Here is a 21,672-nt window from a genome sequence, read left to right as displayed (position 1 = left end):
CATCACAGGTACATAGTATTGATTCTTACTCATTTACCTACTAATTTGCTTTCATCTTTATTCATTTGCATATTGTTCTGCTACATAATCTCTGTGAGATAAATGACATGTAGAATATGCAGCTAGACTGACAATAGCATTTTCAGAGATTATAATACTACTAAACCCCACCTCCAGTCTGCCCATCATGTTCCCCAGTCATCACATGCAAACATCAGAAATAATTGTTGAGCTATATTCCAGTTCTTCACAGTTATAGTACAGTGAATATTGCAGCATATGTTCCCTCCTCACATAGCAAACAATAGAATTTCTGCCCAATCCTGTTTTGTTACACATTTTCAATGTGTCTTTGTAGAGGCTGCTATAGTATATTAAGCATCCAGTGGCTGTAACATTGAGTGTCTCATCTCCGTTTACTGCCATGTCTCAGAACTCCCAGTGCTTCCTCACTGGCCATGGTCATTTGCCTTTGACCTTCTCTGCTGCCAGTATCTTCTTGAGATCATTTGCACCCTTTCATTGTCACAGTCCTCTTCATATCTTCTCCTTCTCCAGTAACATTCTTCAGGCATAGCTGAAGGAGGAAGAGAGAATTGGAAATGGGACAGGAAACATAATAAATTAACAGTGATAAATCCTGTGAAGCACATTCCTAAAGAGCCATCTCCGCCACTCTTGTGGTGTATTGGAAACCTTCCATCAATCTCACTCTATCTCCCAGATGAACTTGTTTGTTTGTTTACATTTGTTTACTGGGAAAGTCCGACTGGACACAAGTCCTTTTTCAGTGGAGACCCGGGGAGAAAAGCTCCACAGAAAGTTACATATAGATAACATGGTATACACCCTAGACAGTATAATTTTACTTTGGTAAAAGGTGTTAGCATGACAAGTACAATGGACGATTTGTTAAGGTTTAAGTATATACATATACAGAACAGAATACAAGAATACTAGGTAAAAGAATGCCTAGAAAACACTTTATCTGACACTAGAGTTATGATCAAAGAAGAAATTAAAAATTTGTTGGTAAAACCTGGATTTAGTTGGGGTTTTGGCAAGGACAGAGTCAGTGAGATTTTAGATGCGATTTAAGAGCAGACTTGAAAAGATGGCTAGGGAGGGTAGTAATGTTAGTTGGTAGGTTGTTCCAGAGCTTGGATATGGCACAGGAGAACAGTGCTTCCCCTGCAGAATTTTTGTCTTTGGTGACTTGGAGCAGATTTTTATTGCAGGAGCGTAGGGATCTGGAGGAGTTGTGGGGCTGGAGAAGTGTATGAAGAGCTGGGGTATTGAGAGGATGGTTAACAAGTTTATGAGCAAAGGTGAGTTGGTTTAGGTGAAGGAGTTGAGGGAGCTCAAGCCAGTTTAGGTCCCTAAGGGCGACATAGTGGTGGCTGCGGTATGTGGCACAGGTGGCAAATTTTATGATTTTATTGTAGCAGACTTCGAGTTTGTTTAGGTCAGATTGTCTAAGGGTTGTAAGTATGGGTGATGCATAGAGTAGGGTGGATATAAGGTGGGAATTGGCGATAGAAATCCTAGCTGGTTTGGTGAGGTATTGGTGGTTTCTGTATAGGGCACCCAGTTTTTGCTGAACTTTTTTTATTATTTGAGATATGTGGGTGTCAAATTTGAGGTTGGTGTCTATCTGCACGCCACATAGTTTGGCGTGGGCAGTTGTTGATATGGAGGTATTATCCTTGGCTTGGATATTGAAATGAGAGGTGTTTACTGTGGTTCTGGTGGGTTGGAATATGAGGAGTTTGGTCTTTTTTGGGTTGAGGAGGAGCTGAGCATTAGATATCCAGCTTTCAATGGAAGAAAAGGATTCTTGTGTGATCTGCTGGAGTTCTGTTAGTGTTTGAGTTGAGCAGATGAGAGTGGGGTCATTGGCATACTGTATGAGGGAGGCATGTTTGGTGGCAGTGTGTAGGTTGTTAGGAAAAGGAAAAAGAGAAGGGGGCCAAGGATAGAGCCTTGGGGAACTCCGAGGGTAACAGGGAGGGAAGGGGATATATTATTGTCCCAGACAACTGATTGCTGGTGGCCATGTAGGTAGCTATGGAACCAGTTTGTGGCTGAAGTGGAGAAGGAAAGGTTTGAAAGAGTAGAGAGTAGTAGGTTGTGAGAGACAATGTCAAAGGCCTTAGATAGATTGAGAAATATGGCAGAGGAGAGGAGGCCATTGTTTCTGTGCTGAAGGATAGTATTTGTGAAAGAGAGCAGAGCTGTAGTCATACTGTGGTGTGGTCTGAAACCATGCTGGGTATTGGTGAGGAGGTTGTTGTTTAGGAGATATTTGGAGACCTGTGAGTTGATACATTTTTCGAGTATCTTGGAGAGAGGGGACAGGATGGCAATGGGGTGGTAGTTTGAGAGGTCAGTGGAGGGGCCACCTTTGTGCAGGGGAATGATGTGGGATATTTTCCATAGTGTGGGTACATTGGATTCAGATATGGAGCAGTTTATTAATATGGAGATTGGATAGGCTAGGACATCAGCTGCTATTTTTAGGTATTCAGCGGGCAGGTTGTCGGCTGCAAGTCTAGTGGGTTTTAGTTTAGTTAGGAGTTTTCTTATGCAGGAGGTGGGTACTGCAGAGAGGATGAAGGCAGGGAGGGCTGGATTTTGGTTAGCAGTCGGGGAAGCAGATGTAGGGAAGTGTTTTTTGGTTAGGGATAGTACAGTTTCTGTGAAATGTGTATTGAAGGAGTCAGCTATGCTATTGGTGGAGAGAGGGGTGGTTGGTAGGGGGTGTTTACTTTTGTTAATAGTGGACCAGAATTGCTTGGGGTTGTTATCTTATCTTTCTTGTGATGTCTCAAGCACATCTCAATCTTTGACCAGTGTTCTGCACTGGTGTCCTTGACACCTCTACTGCTCCCCGCCTTACATTTGCGACAGCATCCACATTCTGTTTTTTTGCCCTTGCCAGAGAAGTATGACACATTTCATAATTGTGAGTGGCTGAAGTGTCTTCTGTTGGTTATCAGTCCCTGTACGATGCCTCTTCCCACAGAGCTATTGCAGAGCACTGTTTATCAGGCTTCCTGTCTTTCCCTCCTGTGTTTGTGAAGCTCTTTGGATGGTTATGTAATCAAAGAATGATTTCCTCCCCTGTGTGATATAGTAGACCTCACATCTCCTACAGCTATTTCATTTTGATTTACTCCCTTGGCAGTATTTGGCAGTTGACTATGCAATGCTTTTCTTCTCATCACTTTCCTTTATACTCATAGGATTTCCTCTAGTCTTTAGCAGCTCCAGGGTTCCCTGTTTCAAACTATGTTAAGACCATTGTGTAAGTTATTTTTGCAGCAGCTTCCTCTCTTCATCAATGCCCTAGTATAAGTTACAAAAACTCATCTTCTGTAAACTTACACTGTATAAGCCTCCTTGGTGCTTCCTTTGTCTGTCTATTGCAATCCTTTTACTGAGAATGCCAGTTTTATTAATGGTATTTTACTTTTATAGATGTGGCATTTAAAAAAAATGTGTCTAGCCTGTTCCTTACTGTAATCTCCTTAGTCTGTATACTCTGTTAGTTAGCATATCTGACCAGCTTTTCAGAAGACCCCAAACACTTTTCTGTATGAACCACTAAATTTCCTTCTTTACTGTTTCCTACAGGCCTGTGATTCCACTGTTGTAATTTTATATTCTGGATCTAATTCCAGATAATCTCCAGTAGTATGGATTTCATTAATGGCTGCCAAAAGACCATTTATTTTGTCCTTATGTTGTCTAATTATAGTAGTCTGCCATTCTAAATTATCAGGTTTGTCTGTCACAGATCTGTCTTGTCTCTATCATCCTTATGTATCTCACCACTTCAATACTGCTGCTCTGTGAGTCGTAAAACTTCAATATATTAAATATAATTTGAAGAAAAATATAATTAATGTGTGACATCTTAATTCATTTTTCAGGGAGACCAGCCCTCTGCTGTCTTTGACATCAGGGGACTGCACACCCACTCCCCACGTATATATTATATATTATATATATATATATATATATATATATATATATATATATATGTGTGTGTGTGTGTGTGTGTGTGTGTCTGTATATATAAATACAGAGATTGCTGTACCTTGTAGAAGGAAGGATTCTCTGAGATACAGAAATTTCATACAGTGTATTTCTCCCTAAATGCATTTAAATTCTGAGGAGCACATTCACTTTTCTCAAATTTACAGTGGGAAAACCTTTGTCACTACAGCACTTCTCACGTTGAGGCTAAAATCATACATAGCTGTCCCTGTGTCACATTTAGCTACTCTGACACATATTTCAGAAACAAAACAACCATTTCAAACAAAACCGTTTTTCTTAGACGTACCAGCACTCTCCCTAATATTAGTCCCATTAAATTTGATTTACCTTAAGGTATGTTAACCTCAGACTTAGTTAAGGTATATTGATTCTGTCATATAGAGGACTTTTCAAGAAAAAAAGAGAAAAGTAGCATAGATCACTGAAATTGCTACACTCAGCAATTATATTATCTTATATACCAAGCGGAGATTACAGCAATGTGGAAGAAAGATACCCAGATAGTTCCAGTAGTAGTAGGAGCAACAGGTCTACTAAAGAAAGAATTCACAGTTGCACTCAAAAATGTTTACAATGCATGTAAACCCATATGGACTGCAGAAGGAAGCAATTTTTGGCACACTGTGACTACTGAAATGAGCACTTTTGGCTAGCGTCAAAGACTGAAGCAACACTGATTTCATGAACTTAAATTATCCCCTTATTTAGGAATAGGGTCCAATCTCATCAAGGTACATAAAAACTTAAACATATGGAGAAATTAAACTGAGACATCGTCATAAACTGAACATCAGTGTACTTTCTAAAATCTGATGTTTTCAGAGGGTTGAATTTTATTTTAGCAGACTCAGCAATGATGAAGTGAGTTGAAAGTCACTGTATAACTTATTTTTCTACTTTGAATTTCATACCAGTTTTGAATGGACAGGTCAGACTATTTTGAGGGCTAAAGCACCGTGCATGGGATATTACTTTAAAATGAATATATTTCTTTCCTTCCTAAAGGAAGTGACATAACTTGCTGCACATCTTACTGAGAAGCAGCCTGTAGACCTTTTACATTTTAGCTTAGGTTAATATCCAAACCAGGCATCAGAACATGCAAGCATTCTGACAGACGACTAGTGGCTGATAGATTTCAATGAAGCATTGCAGATGTCTGTCAAGTTTCTTCTTCTAAGACCCAGCCCTTATTCCATCCTTTCCATACATTAATGAATGTTTTGGTTGCCCTATACTGACTCTCTTCTATTTGATAACTCAATTTATGGCCCCAACAAGTTACTCTTAAATTGGTTCATTGTAGTTCCTATATTTGTTCCTTCTATGCTTCCTTATCAACTCCAGTAATTTGTCTGCTTCACATCATATAGGTATAGAGAAATGACTATGATTCAGATGACACCGGATCAGTTAGCAGTCCTAATACTGAAGGATTTAACCAGAGACAGAGGAAGAAGATGAATGAGGGCCAAGCCTGCATGCTTCTGCCAAGGTTGGATTAGAGGGGTGCATGTATACTAATGCATGCTGTGCTTGAGTTCTTTGATGGTGACTAGAAAGTCATCTTGATGCTGGCCTCGAGGAGGAAGGTGTGGTATCTGTGAACCTATATCACTTGTGGAAGTGAGTGTTGGTCCCACCCTGTGTTCATTGTTGATATCCCCCAGAACCTCAGGGCAAGCAATAGGGCATATAGGAAAAATGAAGTCACCTGCATCACCTGTGTAGATGATGGCACAAGTCCTGTCACACTCAAAACTTATTACTGAGGGGTCCAATGTGCCATAGGGCTCTTACCCTGGGTAACAGATGACTCAGTAAAGCCTCTGTGGAGGAGATTCAAATAGGGCTCTTACCCTGGGGGAACAGATGACTCCATAAAGCCTCTGGAGAGGAGATTCAATTGTCAGTAAGAGACTGAAGCAAAAAAAAAAAAAAAAAAAAAACATTCATTTCACTTGTGCCTTACTCTGTAGCCTTGCAGTATACACATATCTTGTCACCTCCTGTTTTTCACTGTGTACATGTCTAACATTCAGAGTCTTTCCTTATTCTAAAGTCCTTCTATTTCTTTACTGTTTAGTAATCTTATCTTGTGCATGGTCCTTCTGCCTAAAGGACAGTTTTCTATCAGACTTCCAGCACTGGTAACAGTACTAAACATAGGGACTTACTAGTGCCTTCTACAGTAGGAAGATTAAACTAATAGTTTGTACACCTGCATATTTTTGTGGCATCAACAAACACTGTTTTGCTTGTTTTCATGCACCTCTGTTAATTTGATGTATTATTTGCAGGCAATGTGCTATTGTTTCATCATCATCTTCTTTCGGCTATTCCCGTTAGGGGTCGCCACAGCGGATCATCTGTTTCCATTTCTTCCTGTCCTCTGCATCTTGCTCTGTCACACCAATTACCTGCATGTCCTCTCTCACCACATCCATAAAACTTATCTTAGGCCTTCCTCTTTTCCTGTTACCTAGTAGCTTCATCCTTAGCACCTTTTTCCCAATATACTCAGCATCCCTCCTCAGCACATGTCCAAACCAGTGTAATCTTGCCTTTCTGGCTTTGTCTCCAAACCTTCCAAACTGGGCTGACCCTCTAATATACTTATTCCTAATCCTGTCCACCCTCGTTACAACCAATGCAAATCTTAACATCTTTAACTCTGCCACATCCAGCTCTAACTCCTGCCTTTTTGTCAGTGCCACTGTCTCCAACCCATATAACATAGCTGGTCACACTTCCCTCTTGTAGACCTTCCCTTTCACTCTTACTGGTACTCGACTGTCACAAATCACTCCTGACACTCTTCTCCACCCACTCCATCCTGCCTGTACTCTCTTCTTCACTCACCATTACTCTGAACTATTGATCCCAAATATTTAAACTCATCCACCTTTGCCACCTCTACTCCTTGCATCCTCACCATTCCTCGATCCTCCCTCTCATTCACACACATATATTCTGTCTTAGTTCTGCTGACCTTCATTCCTCTTCTCTCTAGAGCATATCTCCATCTCTCCAGGGTCTCCTCCACCTGTTCTCTACTCTCACTACAGATCACAATGTCATCTGCAAACATCATAGTCCACGGGGACTCCTGTCATAGGTTCATAGGTAGGTACTAGGCTATCTGCCCCTGGGCATTTACAAGCCTAGCTAGAATGTGTTGGCATTCACTTCCCTTATAGTCTAGATTCCTGAGCCTCTGTCCAGCAGGGCCATAGAAGTGATCCCAGGAGTAAATTTACAATTTCCCATCCACTCATCAAGATTTCTCTTGAAGAGGGTCAGCGAGGGGCTCTGCCTAACATGGACTGGGATTCTATTCCAGAGCAAGGGAAGCCTTTGGGATATTAATCTATCCCTCCAGCATGTCCTGTTTATTGTTGTGCTAAGGTTTAAATCCCTGGAGTGTGTAGCTCTGATGGATTTGGTTTTCTTGAGGTGGAGCATGTCCAACAATTCTGGGTTAGACATGGCCTTGTATGTCAGGCAGAGATCGCCTCTGAGTAGGCAGTAGGCAACTGAGTAGAGCTGGAGTTTCTTTAGTTGAGCTGCATAGGGCATCTGTTTGAGGCCCACAATCCTCTTGGTGAGGTATTTTTGAGGTCTCTCCAGCTGTTGCAGGTGTCGGGTAAGGTACATCCCAAATGGGGCATTGTACTCAATTATGGACCTGATGAATGATGAGTAGAGGGGCACAATGACCTCTCTTGATCTAGATGTGAACCCTTTTGTGATTAGGTGAGCTATATAGAAGGTTTTTCTAACCACTTTGGCAATGTGATTGTCAAAGGTGAGGTTGCTATCTACTTGGGTCCCCAGATCTCTCATTACTTCTTCCATACTTAGTGGATTACCTCCTATGTGGTAGTTTGTGGGCACTTTGTTTTTCCCAAAGGGGATGACTATACACTTTTTGGCATTTAGCTTGAGGCCATGGTTCTGACACTAGGTATCCGTCTCCATAAGGCCCTTCTGGAGGATGCTTATGTCAGCCGGTGAGTCAATTATGGCTCCCAGTTTGCAATCATCTGTGAACTTGGTAAGCCATAGTCCTCCCATGTTTGCCTGTACCTCAGAGAAGTATATACCGAACAAGAGGGGTCCCAGGACTGATCCCTGTGGGATGCCACTTGTAACCGGTTTAGAGTCGGACATGGCACCCATGACTCTGACCATGTGAGTTCTATCCCTGAGCCAGTTTGCAACCCATCTTGTGACATATGGGTTAATATTTAAGCTGGTAAGCTTATTTATGATGCCAGAGTGGGGTATTGTGTCGAAGGCCTTTGCGAGGTCCAGGTAGGCTGTGTGGACTACCTTTCCCTCATCTATGGCTTTGGTTACTATTTCGAAGAAGTCAATTAGGTTTAAGAGACAAGATCTGCCTTTAACAAAGCCGAATTGGGTAGGGTCCAGTGTTTGGAGGTTCCCAATGTCTTTGTTTATGAGATCCATGATGATGCGCTCCATAGCCTTGCAGACCAGGCTAGTCAGGCTTATAGGGCGATAGTTCCCTGTATCCATTGTGGTGCCACCTTTGTGGAGCAGGATCAGTTGCTGTACGCCATTCCTCGGGTACATAACCTGAGGTATAGCTGAGTTGGAACAGTGAATTTATGTGAGGGTTTAGTTCGTTTTGGAGCTCGTGTAAGACACAGCCCAGGATACCATCCAGCCCCATTGATGCTGTATTTTTTACTTTGGAGAGAGCTGCTTTCACCTGTGTGTCTGTGATGTCCGGGGGATTGCTTTCTTCTGGGATAGACACTGTCTCTTTTGGTGGGGAAGGGGGGGGGGGTAAGGTTTGCACTGAACCTGTCCACCAGGATGTTGGCTATGTCAGTGGGTTCAGTGTATTTTGTGCCATTTTGCACCAGGTCAGAGCATATCTGAGAGTTGCCACCCAGATTCTTGACGTAACTAAAGAATGCCTTGTGATTGTCTTTAGAGTCTTTGGTGATTTTTCTTTCAAAGCTAGCCTTTGATGATTTTATGGGGGATCGAAGTTTCTTACTAGTACTGATCAGGGATCACCTCCCTTTTTGGGATTTTGCCCTTTCATGCAATAGTTTCCTCCTTCTGTTGTATAGCTTATTTATGGCAGGGGTCCACCAGACTGGTCTCCTGTTTTTAGAGGAATGAGTCTTGGTTTTACTTGGGATGGCACGATCCATGCATTTCTGAAGGTGCTCATAGAGTGCAATTGTACAGGATTTTGCAGTTTGGGTAGCATTTTCCATATGCTTGGGGGCTTTGAAATTTTCCACCTCAGTCTTGAGGAGTGTGAAGTTTGCTTTTGAGAAATTTTTCACAGTGGTTTCCTTGGCTGGGGGTGGGGATGGGATATGGATGTCCATTGTGATTAGTTTATGGTCTGATCTTACCAACGAGGGGTTTACCTCTGGTATGGAGCATTTGGCCCCCATGTTGGTGATGACCAAGTCCAATATGTTGTCCCCTCTTGTGGGAGTGGTGACCAGTTGTTCCAAGGCATTTGAATTTATAAACTCAAGGAACCATAGGGAAAAAGAGTTGGGGCTTGATAGTTTTCCCAGTCGATGTTTGGGTAGTTGAAGTCACCCAATATCATGGTGTTTGGTGAGACCTTCATATTTTCCAATGTTCTCAGGAATGCCGAGTGGTGATCCTGAGTCTGGGTGGGTGATCTGTAGCAGGCTACAAACTGAAAAGCAGTTTTAACTACTGTTAGTTGCACATGGATGGTCTCCTCTGCCTCATGCAATGACACTAACCTGGAGGTGTGAGTATCCTTGATGAAGAAGGATACTCCCCCACCTTTAATATTTCAGTCCGAGTTCTGGGGCTGAAAGGAGTGGTATGAGTTGTATCCTGGTAATGTTGGGGTGCTCTCTGGAGCCTTGAACCAGGTTTCTGTTACTGCACAGATATCGATCTTCTCCATGCTGAGGAGTGCCTCGAGTGCGTGCATCTTGAGGTTTAGACTTCTGGCGTTGAGTAGCATCACCCTTAGTTTTTTGTTTCTGGTATTGTCTATGGAGGTGGTTTTGTCTTCTGATCCTTGCCTAATAAAGGCAGTATGGGGGTGGCAAGAGCCTTTGCCAGTATTCGAAAGCCCAAGGGTGACAGGTGCAAGCCATCCCTGGCGAAGCAGCGTGGCTTGTTGTGCAAGTCATCCCAGGCTGACAGATACTGGATCCCCTTTGAATGACACCAATAGTTTAGCCAGTTGTTAAAATTTATCATTTTGTTTTTATACTGTGGCATCATTCTTGGTGAGGGTAAGATGCTACTCAGGGTCAGGGGCATACCGGCCTGGGCTACATGATCAGAGAGCTCCTCTATGTCTCTTTTCATGTAGTCCAGGGAGGTACGTCTCAGGTCATTCACACCAACATGGACAATGACAGGGTCATATTTGTACCCACTATGGAGTGACCTGAGTGCTTGTGTTATGTGGCGGATCCTGGCACCCGACAGGCAGCTTACAGTGACCTTCTCCTTGTTCAGTCTGGTGAGTGGGACGTCAGTATGCCTGACAATAGAGTCTCCAATTACTAATGTATTAGGTTTGTTATTTAGCCTTAAGGGCTGTAACTGTGTGGCACACTGACTTTGTGAAGTATGTGTTACGTGGATGTTGTTGTGTGGTAGTGGTTGCTTGGATGTCTGCTTTGGAGGTCTCTGTTGTTTTGGCAGATTTTTATTTAGAACCTCCACGTATGTTTTTGTGAGTTTGTGTGTTTTGTTTACTGGTGCGATTTGTCTATGTGAGACTGGTTGTGTGGTGTGAGTGTCTTTCTTCACCTCTTGGTTGGCTGTGCCAGTCTTGGGTTGCGAGAGCCCAGCCTCCAGTTTGACTGTATAGTTGCATCTCTCACATATATTTATGTTTGATGGAAGGAGGAGAGGGTTGTCTGTGTACATAAGGCAATTGTGACATTGAACCTATGTCTGATCTCGTCTGTCAACCTGTCCAGCACCATTGCAAATAAGAAAGGGCTCAGAGCTGATCCTTGATGTAATCCCACCTCCACCTTAAACGCATCTGTCATTCCCACCGCAGACCTCACCGATGTCACACTACCCTCGTACATATCCTGTACCACTCTTACATACTTCTCTGACACTCCCAACTTCCTCATACAATGCCACAACTCCTCTCTAGGCACCCTGTCATATGCTTTCTCTAAGTCTACAAAAACACAATGCAACTCCTTCTGACCTTCTCTATACTTCTCCATCAACACTCTCAGAGCAAACATAGCATCTGTAGTACTCTTTCCCGGCATGAAACCATACTGCTGATCACTAATCATCAAGTCCCTTCTTAACCTAGCTTCCACTACTCTTTCCCATAACATCATGCTGTGACTGATCAATTTAATCCCTCTGTAGTTACTACAGCTCTACACATCACCCTTATTCTTAAAAATCAGTACCAAAACACTTTTTCTCTATTCCTCAGGCATCCTCTCACTTTCCAAGATTTCATTAAACAATCTGGTTAGAAACTCCACTGCCATTTCACCTAAACACCTCCATGTTTCCACAGGTATGTCATCTGGACCAACAGCCTTTCCATTCTTCATCCTCTTCATAGCTATCCTTATTTCCTCCTTGTTAATCCATTGTACTTCATGATTCACTATCTCCACATCATCCAACCTTCTCTCCCTCTCATTCTCTTCATTCATCAATCCCTCAAAGTACGCTTTCCATCTACTCAACACACTCTCCTCGCTTGTGAGTATGTTTCTCTCATTATCCTTTATCATCTTTACCTGCTGCACATCTTTCCTAGCTCGGTCCCTCTGTTTAGCCAATTGGTACAGGTCCTTTTCTCCCTCCTTAGTGTCCAACCTTTCATACAACTCTTCATATGCCTTATCCTTAGCCTTAGCCACCTCTCTCTTTGTCATGCACCTCATCTCCTTATACTCTTGTCTACTTTCTTCATCTCTCTGACAATGTATACTCTCATGTACTTCTTCATTCCACCACCATGTCTCCTTGTCGTCCTTCCTCTGTCCAGATGTCATACCAAGCAAAAAATGATCAATGTCTTTCTTTTCTTGGCCAATAAATTCACCTCAGTTATTACCAGACCAATCAGGAATGCTACAACACAACTGGAATACAAGCTCCCACTCACAGCAGCAGCTTCCAAAAGAAGTTACTTCACCATTCGCACCATCCCTAACTCCATCTGCAGGTTCATTACTCCCTTCCCAGGAAATGAACACCACTCCATAACTCTCAGCAAAGCCAGCTGGCTTCCCATTCAACAGTGGTCCATCTTTCTTCTTAGCTCTCAGAATTCTAAGCTTTTAAAGGAGGAGTCATATATCGTGTGTGTGTGTGTGTGTGTGTGTGTGTGTGTGTGTGTGTGTGTGTGTGTGTGTGTGTACACACACACACACACACACACACACACACACACACACACACACACACACACACACACACACACACACAGACACACACACACACACACACACACACATATATATATATATATATATATATATATATATATATGGATTCACTTCATAACACTGAAAACTCAAAACACTGAAACTCAAAACACTGAAACCAAAACAATGAAACTTCAAAATCTTGAAAACTCAAAACACTGAAAACACATATCATACATATACTGAGTTTAAACAACATAAATCATAGCACTTTTCACCAAGTGTAAGCACTAAGTGCAATCTTGGAGTTGATATATTTAAGTAGCAGGGGGTGTGGGGGGTGCAGCTTCCCACATGGGGGGTGCTAGGGGGCTTGCCCCCTGCTTACACTTGGTGGAAAGTGCTATGATTTATGTTGTTTAAACTCAGTATATGTATGATATGTGTTTTCAGTGTTGTGAGTTTGTGTTTTGAGTTTTCACTGTTTTGACGTTTCAGTGTTTTGGTCTTCTATATTATGAAGTTTTCTCATTTTCAGTGTTTTGAGTTTTCAGTGTTATGAAGTGAATCCATATGTATATGGGTCTACTTCATTTAAATGAAATACCATTTCACCGACACTCATTTAAATGAGACCATATCACCGACAAGTGAAATTGCTGAAAAACAACTTCACCGACCATTAATATCACAACTTTAACATAACCGACTTTCAAATCATCACCAATTTCTAACAGCACCATTTCTTAACTTAGCAAGTGTTCCCATGTCCATATCTGCTAGGTTACTTCCTTGCACTGCAAATAATATTAACGGAACAAAATTAGAAGTCTTTGAGGAGTATCAATACTTGCAAACTCATCTTGTGAAGTGACATCCTTCTCAACTGTTATGTGCAATATAGTCCTAATCCAGTCAAAGCAGTAACGACAGTGTCTATCAAACCAGCAATCACAGAAACCATACCATACCATAGAACTCCCTTATTAGCAAAGTATGCCGTTATATTCCCGTGAACCATTTTCTGCACAAATTAAATCAACTAAAACAGGATATCAAATTATCGCGTACACTTAGAAGTGTTCAAAAGTCATTTTCCTCCAGCTCATGCTGTTCTGTTCCAGTTACTCTTCTGTCCACAAATGTATAACTCAAACATCATAAATTTATAAATGATGTCAAGAGCTGAAAACATAAATGATATGAAAGTAATATGTAGTCACATTCTCCTACTTCTGACCTTTAAACTGAAACTAAATCTTAGACAACATCAGCATTAGTATGCTGCCATTAAATCTTCAGCAGTTTAGCTATAGCTTTAATAAACTCTAGCCGGCTGTAAGAGTCTTTATTTTCTAGTACAGTTTGAAACTGAGAGTGTCTTTTCAGTAACTTATGTTTCTTGGGTGAAAGGGTTACACCCGTTGTCATAAGTACATGAAATTCGTCAACTCTATTTTGCTCCCTTCGTAGAGCACGCATTAAATCAGATAAATCAGTGCCCCTGCTCCCTAGAATACACTTAAGGCATCTATGGCATGCCTCCACACTGTTTTGAGTTCTTGGGAGAAAGAGGTCATTCAGCTCCACTATATTCCAGAATGACACCAGAAATAAAGGTGGAAATTGTACAGATGAAGCAGTTCTTGTGCTAAATTTCCTCAGCTTTCCATCAATATACCAGTCAGAGAAATAGTGAAGTAACTTCCTCCCTTCTATTGGGAAACTCTTCTTCAGAAGTTGGAACATTTCTGGCACAACTTCTTCCTCAAGAAAGGCTAATGCAAGTAAACATTTTACACTCAATTGAAAGGTGATGTTACTGTTATACAAAGTACAAAGGGCCAAAGTGAAATAGACAACCTTTAGGGATAGCACCACTTACATTCAAACAGACACTTTTTAGTGCAATTTCGTAATCAGACAAGACATATTTCACTGTGGCTTGAAAGTCATTTTCAGATAATAAATAAAAGATACCAATCCATATGTAATTATATTCTTCTAATGACTTCTTAGACATTAAGCAGAAGACCAATGGTATACATTTACTATGATTTGCAAACTTGAGTAATCCGTGGACACTATACAGTTGTTGACAGCATACATCTTTACAAAAGAAAGTGCCATCCATGAGCCATATACTAGCTCGGCTTAAATCATATAAGTTATTAATAGTACTAAACACAACTGCTGTTGTTCCTGTACTAGAGTCAGTTAACGTTTTACTGAGAAATTTTCCGGCTTTTAATGGGAACTTAGTGAAATCTATAATCTGATGTTGTTAATCTTCTTCCCATTCATCACTGATGGGTTCGGTTCCGAGCCCTCAGAACTGAGTCGGCCTAATACCAAGCTCGCGTACACCAAAAAATCTTGAGCTAAGCTGCTACCCACAATGCCCTTCTCCCAGTTACCTCAGATCTCGTTTGCCACACAGCCATATAGCAGAGTTTCACCAAGCTCTCCAGCTAAATGTCATATTTTTATAAAATTTACTGTATTTTGAAACCTTTTTCTACTGTAACTCTTTTTTCTACCCTATTTCTATATCTAGCTCTACCCTTCTGGTGTTTCTTATGCCATCATTGGTAACGCCCTTTCCTACCCTTGTGGTATCATTTGATACCATCGTTGGTATCGCTCCTTTTTCTATTTCTCTTCTGTACCTTCTAGCAGTATTTTGTTTGGTTGCTTCTTTGTGTGTTGGATATGTCTGATAAAAAAGGGACTTTGGGGTTCAAACATTGCACTTCCTGCAATGGCAAACTCCCCGACAGTGACTTACAAGATGATTGTGTCTATTGTCTGGGGGTTTCTCACCTCTCTGTGAAACCTCCTTGCCAGATTTGTCTGAGCTTTAGTCAGCGGACACTGAATGAGAGGAAAAATAAGCTTATTTTGAAAGGCCTACTATCTTCACCTTTCTCAGAGGCCCTTTCTGTGTCGGAGGTCTCAACCCCTCCATTGAAGGACAAGAAACATCCACATTCCAATCCCTCTTCACTGGCTGGTTATAAGGGTAAGTCCCACAAACACAAGGCCCACAAGTCTTCTAAGGAACATGAGATTGCTTCCTCGGCTCCGACTATTCCAGTTCCGAGCTCAGCTCTAGTTGCTTCTGTGGACATTACCATAACTTCGACTTCGGTGCCATCTTTGGCACTGACATCTACAGTACCAGCCTCAACTGCAGTAACGACTACAGCTCCAACCTTATTGCCTTCGATAGCCTCAGCACTGATTTCACCTCTCACCGTACCGAAGTCTGTTCTAATGATCCCCTTGGAGCCGATAACTTCTACTCCAAGTGTTTCTTCAGCACCAAGTCCTTTCTCTGCACCATTAGTTTCCCTATTACCTGTTTCCAAGTTGGAATCTTGGATGCCAACAATTCAAACATCACAGACCCAGTACTCCCCTTCATTGGACCCGTTCTTAGGCCAGGCTTATAGCTCTTTTCTGGACCAGCCTGACTCCACATCCGGAGTGTCTGTAAGGTCCACCAGGAGTCTGTCTGAATTCAATGTGGTGCGCCTGCTGGACCAGCTGTTGACAGCCAGAAGGATAACAAACTTTCTAAAAACTCATCCCACTTCTGGGTTTGGGTCTTATGCTCCCAGGACTCCCACTTATTCCCCCACCTCAGATCCATCAGTTCCGAGGCCCATAGTTCCAACATCCTTGGTGGGAATCCTTTCCTTGGCACTGACAGTGAATCTCTCTGTGACTTCGAGGCCCCATCCTTTGGGTTTTGGTTCATACGGAACCGTGACTTCCTCAGTCTCATGGTTGGGGGGATGGAACCCTCGGTTCCCAGTATGGTTCCAAGTTTTTTATTGGTTCCATGCTCGGATCCGGGGGTGGAACCCACCCCGATCTTGCATGAGGCTCCATCCCTGGGAGTGGGATGCACGGAGCAGGGTGTGACCCCGGTTCCGAGATTGTCTTACTCGGTTCCAGGCTCCCATTCTTCTTCGGGCAGGCCAGCTTCCCAGGTGATGGAGAGGGTGCTTGCTTCTGGAAGTGCTCCTCGTGCATCAGATCTTCCCCCGTTCCCTCTGAGCTACAGCTACCATGGGCCACAACCTCAGGACACTGAGAACACAAGCCTTGGGAAACCCCTATCCAGGGTAATTTCCCTTCCGAGTCTTCTTCAGACATTCCCACTGAAGAACCCCCTTAGAGGAAGGTGTGTAAGAGGAAGCACCTTGACTTTCCGGAGAAGTCTCTCACAGAGGATACAGACTACGATGATGGGGAAGAGTCCCCACGGCCACCCCCTGATGATGTCTCCTTCGGAGACATCCTGGAAATATTGAAACAGAGGGGGGCTGGAAGCCCTCCAATCCTTTCTCGGAGGAGTCCATCTTCCTGCAGGATTTCCGCTCTCGGCCTTCTACTTCTTGGGTGACCCCACCTGCCGATGAGTTAGTCCAGCTCATTGTGCAGTGTGTGTGGATGAACCCTGATTCTATTGAGGCCATTCCCCGGAGACCAGACAAGATTCTTTCCCCACCAGAGGAGCATCCCCAATGGTCTAGAGGCTTGCCAGTAGACACTATGGTGGTGGCGGCGGCCACGAAAAATAGACCTTGCGGAGAAAAGTCCTACTGTTCACCCACCCAACAGAAAGTCCCAGGCTGTGGACAGACTAGGAAAGCAAGTTTTTGCTTCAGGGACTTTTGCATTCAGGTCTCGGAATTACTTAGCACATTTTACGAGGCTCCAAAGGGATCTGATCTCCAAACTTTCTGGAGCCCTCGCAGGTCAAGTTTCTGACAGGGCACATGACAAGGTTGCTTCTCAACATGCCACCCTTGAGTTTATTTCCAACTTGTCCATGAGGTTGCTCTCCCACACAACCGAAGGGGCAACTAGAACTGCGGGTGCAGGTATAGTCATGAGACGCCATGCTTGGATGCGTATCTGTGACCTCATGGACTCCTTCAAGTCTTCCTTTTTGAATGCCCCTATTGAGCCATCCACCTTGTTTGGTTCTAAAGTGAAGGACAGACTGGCCAGGTGTGAACAGGATGGAAAGACCTTGTCTGCCATTGGCCTACGCGTCTCCAAACCTCAGCGTTCTTTTTCCAGGAACCAGAGGAGTGGCAAGATATGGCACAAAAAATCTCAAGACCCTTTCCACAACGCACGTGGTGAGGATTTCCCCAGAGACAGAGGGGGTTCCAATGGTGGAAGATGCCCCTTTAGGGGCAGAGGGTGTCCCCAAAACCAGGACTCCAGGGATTCTTTCTCCAGACAATCTTATCAGCACTCCTGAAGCATTGCCCGATTGCTTTCCTCTGGAAGCAGTCGGAGCTATTTTCTCTCTGCAACAAACTGCCTGGCACTCTATTACAAATGATAGGTGGGTGCAGAGAATAATTTCCAGAGGCTATTACATTCCTCTAATATCTTGCTCAAAACCTTTGAAGTACCTTCCCAATGTTCCACCCAGTAAAAGGGAAGAGGTGGCTTCAGAGATAAGAAAGCTGTGTCAAAAAAGAGTCATCCAATCAGTCCCCCCAGACCAATGTGGATCCGGTTTCTACTCAAGATTCTTTTTGGTGCCAAAAAAAACCGGGGACTGGAGACCCATTTGGATCTCAGCCAACTAAACAAGTCAGTGGTTCAAACCAAATTCTGCATGGTCACTATACAATCCATTCTCCCCTTTCTTCAGGAGGATGTTTGGATGTGCTCGATAGACCTCCAGGATGCATATTATCACAACAAAATGGATAAGCACTCCAGAAGTCTCCTTCGCTTCTGACTAGGAGCCAGTCACTACCAATTCAGAGCCCTGCCATTCGGTCTCTCGATGGCCCCCAGAGTGCTCACGAAATGCCTAGCAGTGGTGACAGCTCATCTGAGACTTCAGGGATTCCAGGTGTTTCCATATTTAGATGACTGGCTCCTCTCTGCCCCACCAAGTGCCTACTGATTATGGCCCTCCACTGCACTCTCTCACAGGCAGAGTTTCTAGGCATCACAGTCCATTGGGAAAAATCCAATCTTCATTCTATCCAACAAATGGAATTTATAGGAGCAGTATTCAATACTCGAACAAGCCAGGTTTCTCTTCCACCTACCTCACAGGCTTCAGAGGTTAAGATTACAGGTACAAGTGATACTCCATCAAAGAAAGATGTCAACAAGAGAAGTTCTACAGGCTCTAGGGTCTATGGCGGCAGCCATTCCGATAGTTCCTCTGGCAAGATTACATATGAGACTGTTACAATGGCTCCTTTTGTCCCAGTGGTTGGCAAATCTTCACCCTCTAAACTCACAGATCCTCATCACCAATTCCTGCAAGCAAGATCTTCTTTGGTGGATGAGGACAGATGAAATTCTTTGGTGTTGCCCCTTCCAGACCCCTCAACCCAGTGCCACTGTGACCACAGACGGTTCCCTGATAGGGTGGGGCGGTCAATTTCAGGGAGAGACAGTCCAAGGCATGTGGTCCAACTTGGAGGCCAACTTGCATATCAATGTTTTGGAGTTGAGAGCAGTGCTGTTGGCATTGCAGGCACTACATCTGCTCCTTCCATCAGGAACAATTTCAATCCATTCAGACAATATGTCAGAGGGGGAGTCACCGAGAGATGCTTTGTCTCACGATTGGCCCATGGGTCTCCTCTATGCTTATCCTCCAATTCCTCTTGATATCCCTAGTTTTAAAGAAAGCAATTCAATTGAGATGCAAGGTGATCCTCATTGCCCCATTCTGGCCTCGACAAGTGTGGTTCCCCTTCCTCTGGCCTTACTTATTATAACCTCCATGGATCCTGGACACTCATCAGGATCTAATCTGTCACCCCCAAGGGTTGGCTCCACCAAATCTGTCCATTCTCAATCTGACAGCTTGGTTTCTCCACTTCCATTAGTCACCAGGCAGGAAACCCTTTCCTCACCGGTTCGTGATATTATCCTGGCCTCCCATAAACCATCCACGAGAAAACTCTACAGAGATAAGTGGAAAAGGTTCACTCTCTGGTCTAAAGAACAGATGATAGACCCCTTTTCAACCCCTGCATCTGTTATACTTCAATAACTTTCTGAGTTGTTTGACAATGGAGCCTCAGCTTCTACTATTTGAGTCCACTTGGCAGCTATCTCCAGTTGTCATAATGGTTTAGAAGGCGTGCCTCTTATCTCCACCTGCATTGGCAAGACCTTTCTCAAAGGAGTTTTCCACAGCAGACCCCCAATCAGGTGGCCTGTAGAGACATGGAATCCCTCTCTGGTATTACAATCTCTCTCTTTACCCCCTTTTGAGCATGCTGCAAAATGTGACCTTAAATTTCTATCATAGAAATCTCTGTTTTTGGTGGCGGTCACATCAGCTAGACGGATATCGGAATTACAAGCTTATGCATCAAGAGTCTGTACTTAATCTTCCATAAAGACAGAGTATCTCTGCGTACTAATCTGTCTTTTCTCCCCAAACTGATTTCTGATTTCTCTGTTAACCAGTCCATTGAGCTCCCAGTGTTTTTCCCAAATTATTCCAATAAAGGAGAATACTGTCTACACTCATTGGATGTACATAGACAATTACATTTTTACTTGGACAGGACTAAATCTTTCCGCAAGTCGGATCAACTTTTCATCTCCTTCTCTGGACCAAAAATGGGATGTGCCGTATCAAAAGTCACTTTATCAAAATGGCTCAGAACTGTATTACTTTTTCATACTCGCAGGCAAATGAACCTAAGCTCATTCAACAAGAGCCATTGCAACTTCTGTTGCTTTTCACTCCAGAGCTTCTGTGGACAACATTTGCACAGCAGCCATTTAGGCTAAACTCCATACTTTCATCAAACATATCAAACTGGACATGGTCTCCAGGGGGTGAGCGGCCTTCAGCTCAATGGTTCTCAGGAATGTTCTTCTATAAGGGCCACCCAGGTTTTCAAGTAGCTTGGGATTCTGTCACATCAATGATGAATGGGAAGAACATTAACAACATCAGATAAAGAAGTTATGTCTTACCATAATGTTCCATCTGTTTTGTTGATCTTCTTCCATTCATCACATCCCACCCTCCACCCCCCACCAAAGGCTCCTGGTGGATCTTATGGGTCCTTGTGGTGTTTCAGGGTTTTCTGCACTGAGATGGCCTCTGTTTTTGCTTCTATATGTTGCATGCAAACTCAATCTGAGGTGACTGGGAGAAGGGAATTGTGGATAGCAACTTAGCTCGAGAGTTTTTGGTGTACGCGAGTTTGGTATTAGGCTGACTCGGTTCCGAGGACTCGGAACAGAACCCATCAGTGATGAATGGAAGAAGATCAACAACACAGATGTAACGTTATGGTAAGACATACTTATGGTAAGACATACCTTCTTTTTATCAAAGCTAATATTTGTATCTTTCTCTTTATTTACAATTGTACGTCTGACCCGACCTACGTGCTGCAATAGAGCTTTTCTAGGTGGTAATGCATGGATAGTATCTAGTGAACTAGATGCTAAAGCGTCATCCACAAGTAAGCAGGGGGTGACTCTGCTTAATTTAGCTCTTTGTCTGAGATCATTATTATTACGCTGGGATAATACAGTGCTATATATTGTTACTACCACTCCAGGAGCATTATCCACAATATCAACCATACTTGTTGATCTGTACTAGTAACTTTATTCCAACTCTCGCAATTGTGAATATTTCTGTCAAAGTGAAGTAGCGGATATTACTTCACTACTTATACTTCGCTAAACGGAAATATAGTGAATCAAAGCTCGGTGAAGTGAGGTCTTGATTATTTCAAGTGTCAGTGATGTGGTCTCTCTAAATTTTATGTTGGTGAAGTGGTCTTTCATTTTAATGAAGTAGACCCATATATATATATATATATATATATATATATATATATATATATATATAAAGAATTACATGACATATTCTGTTGGTTTCTTCCTTGCATTTACATGCATGCATACCAAAGTATATTTAACTATTTGTTGTGATCAACTAGTACAATAAATACACAGAAATATTGCTTCAGTTAATACTTTATTGTTACATTTTTCTTTTGGATCTACAAGCATGCAACACAAATGCTGTCAGCTCTCTATGGCAAATTCCCAAAGCTTGTTTATACATACTCATATTTATACCAAAGATTCTGATATTTTTTTCTCAGAGTCTGATGTATAACAGTTTTTTTTGTGTGTAACAGTTTTCCTT

At 42.8% G+C, this 21,672-nt stretch overlaps 1 protein-coding gene across 1 annotated transcript in view; it reads left to right on the top strand.

The window, feature by feature from the left end:
- FHAD1 (forkhead associated phosphopeptide binding domain 1) overlaps positions 1–21,672 on the top strand; it is a gene marked incomplete at its 5' end in the record, with an annotated part of 2,130,934 nt that overhangs the window by 634,897 nt on the left and 1,474,365 nt on the right. The gene's annotated exons all lie outside the window — the stretch shown is intronic.

This window comes from Protopterus annectens, chromosome 2.part0, assembly GCF_019279795.1.
Source record: "Protopterus annectens isolate FY-2018-M chromosome 2.part0, PAN1.0, whole genome shotgun sequence".
NCBI classification, from domain to species: domain Eukaryota; kingdom Metazoa; phylum Chordata; order Ceratodontiformes; family Protopteridae; genus Protopterus; species Protopterus annectens.
This window is presented reverse-complemented; position numbering and strand designations above follow the sequence as displayed.